General features: G+C 45.4%; 1 pseudogene; it reads left to right on the top strand.

Annotated features, from left to right (window-relative positions):
- The first annotated feature begins 853 nt into the window (after window positions 1-853).
- On the top strand, window positions 854-2009 carry LOC112916364 (uncharacterized; annotated as a pseudogene).
- The last annotated feature ends 1032 nt before the right edge of the window (window positions 2010-3041 follow it).

The following is a 3041-nucleotide window of genomic DNA, read 5'->3' as shown; positions in this document are numbered from 1 at the left end:
CAAATAGAAAGTATAAGGAAGGATCCACTAAGTATGAATCTCAGACAATCTAGGGTATTTCCAAACAGCAAAGTATTTCAAGGTTATTTTCGGCTTCATGTTTCCTTATTTTTCACCTTTCTGTTCCAGATGGCACCCGCTCTTAGAACCCAGAGCCTTCAGAGTCACCTAGCACATACCGATGCAGAGAAACGTAGGCAGGATCCCAGGTTCCACATCACTCTCCATCCTTCAGAGACACTTCACTCAACTCTGATAAATCAGTTCCTACTACTAGGTAATACTTATTAATGGCCGAAGTGTTAATCCTCCAAGGATCATTTGCACGTAACAGAGCTACACAATATAACCGACGTAATACAATCAATCTATACAATATAATCAAGCTACCCCAGTCAGCATCTTTATATATTTAGCTGAAGCTGGGTGATAATGTCTACCTACATTTATGTGTACTAAAGGGAAATTGAAGAATTATCTAAAGAATTTATACAGCGGGGATCCCTGGGTGGCGCAGCGGTTTGGCGCCTGCCTTTGGCCCAGGGCGCGATCCTGGAGACCCAGGATCGAATCCCATGTCAGGCTCCCGGTGTATGGAGCCTGCTTCTCCCTCTGCCTATGTCTCTGCCCCTCTCTCTCTCTGTGTGTGTGTGACTATCATAAATAAATAAAAATTTTTAAAAAAGATTTAGACAGCCTCAAGGAAAATTTTCTGAATACCTACAGTTCTTCTCAATTTAGATAAATGTTAAAAAAAGAAGGAATATTTCATATTCTGGCTTGAGAAATTCACATCTATCCTTTAACCCTTACCATATTCCTCATCATTTAATTATGTGTATTTTAGGCAATAATGCTCCTTCCGTGCAGTAAGACTGGGAATGCGGCAGAAGCTACTGGGTGTCACCTGTCCCCGTTATCCTGGGACCCTCTCTCTCCTCCCGTCAAAGAATCTGTGGTTGGGCACAGGCTGCATAAAGTGAAGACTGCACTTCTGCGTTCCACACACAGGGAGGTCGATTCCAACCAACAGTGTGAGGAATGTGCCAGGTGCAGCGTCCAGCTTCCAGAAAATGTCCTCAAGAGGAGGAGTGTCTTCTTTTTCTCCTCCCTAATCCATAGATTCCAAGGCAAGTGTGAGAAAAGTCCAAAGAGGTTGAGATTGGGCAGAAGACGCAAACGAGAGCCCTGGCATGAAGGCCAGCAGCGGCCCATCTCAGTGTGAGCCACGCGCCCCCTGGGTCCCCTCCGACCTGCAGGAACTGGCATCAGGACGGCCAGGAGGGACGAAAGACCACAGCGTGCCAGGGTATGGAGGGGACACCCAACCCATGAGCCCCACTTGGGAAACGCAGCAAGAAGCAAACTTCAGGGGACAAAGTGGCCGGTGGCCTGCAGAGCAACCTGCCTAAGTTTTATTGCAACAACGGCGACACATACCTCACCCGTGGTTCTCCATCTGTGAGAAGGACACACCACAGTGTGGGAAACACAGAGACTGTGAAGGACCCTGCCAGAGGCGGAAGAGGAGGCTCAGAGCCTGATGGACCAAACAGCCACTGCACTTCAACCAGGAAAGATTCCTCCTACTCCATCCTCTCTCCTCCTCCTGCAGGGCAATGATCCCACCTCCCCCCAGTCTCCCGGGTCCTCCTTGCCCTGTATGATGCCAGCCCCCCATATGGAGACCCCCCCATGATGCCAGTGATGGGCCCTCCTCCCCTGGGATGATGCCAGTGGGACCTGCTCCTGGGATGAGGTGACATGCCAATGATGCCCGGGCCCCCAGTGATGAGACCTCCTGCCCGTCCCATGATGGTGCCCACCCGGCCAGGAACGACCCGACCAGACAGATAAAGAGAGACGGGAACCTCTTTATATTCATTTTATATTACTTGTTCTACTTCACCAGGAGATCATGGTGCTGTGACTCTGGGTGTTTTCTAACAGCACGACAAGGAACACTTGCTTCCCCTTCCTATCAAAGAGAGAATAGTTTTTGCAGGGGAGTAGTGGGACAAAAAAAAAGACAATTTTCAGGGATCCCTGGGTGGCGCAGCAGTTTGGCGCCTGCCTTTGGCCTAGGGCGCGATCCTGGAGACCCGGGATTGAATCCCACGTCGGGCTCCCGGTGCATGGAGCCTGCTTCTCCCTCTGCCTGTGTCTCTGCCTCTCTCTCTCTCTGTGACTATCATAAATAAATAAATAAAATTAAAAAAAAAAAAAGACAATTTTCATTTGTGTTGTGAAATGTGAAAGTAAAATTGTCAACTGTTTTAATTAAAAAAAAAAAAAAGAAGACGATGACAAACTTCAGCTAACCGCTGCAGCTATTAATTGAAGAGGCATCAACAAAAGGACAGGTAGCAACCACCGACTATCCAGTCAACCCTCTAACAGCACAGCTTTTAACTGCATGGGGTCTCTTATGGGTGGATTTTTTTTTTTCAATAAATACAGCACAGCGTTGCAAATGTACTTTCTAGCCCTTATGATTTTCTCAACACTTTCTCTTCTCTAGCTTCCTTCATTGCAATAACACAGTATGTAACACATATAACATATAAAATATGTGTTAATTGACTGTTTACATTATCAGAGAAACTTCCAGTCAACAGGAGGCTATTTGTAGTGACGTTTTGAGGGAATCAAAATTTATATGTGGATTTTCAACTGTGTGGGGGATCAGTGGACCTAGTCCTGGCATCGTTCAAGGCTCAACTGTACTTACCTACAGAACAAAAACTAAAACAAATGAGGGAAAAGGAGTGACAAAACAGAATGAAAATGTCATATATCCTGTCAAAGTTGAAATTATACAATTTACAAAAATGAGGAAAGGGTAAAGAAGATGGAGTGCGGAGTGAAGACTGAAAATAGAAGCATACATGGGCTAGTGCCCAGGAGCATGTAATTTAATGATGAAATATAAAGTAGTACAGAAGTATAAGCACAATAAAATTTTTAAAAACACTATGAAAAAGAATATTATTGTCTAAAACTTAAGGGAGAGGCAGAAAAGAGGGTGCATGCTGGTTTTT

The sequence above is a fragment of the Vulpes vulpes genome, chromosome 15 (assembly GCF_048418805.1).
Source record: "Vulpes vulpes isolate BD-2025 chromosome 15, VulVul3, whole genome shotgun sequence".
NCBI lineage: Eukaryota > Metazoa > Chordata > Mammalia > Carnivora > Canidae > Vulpes > Vulpes vulpes.
Note: the sequence above shows the minus strand (reverse complement) of the source record. Positions and strands in the feature narration are given on the sequence as shown.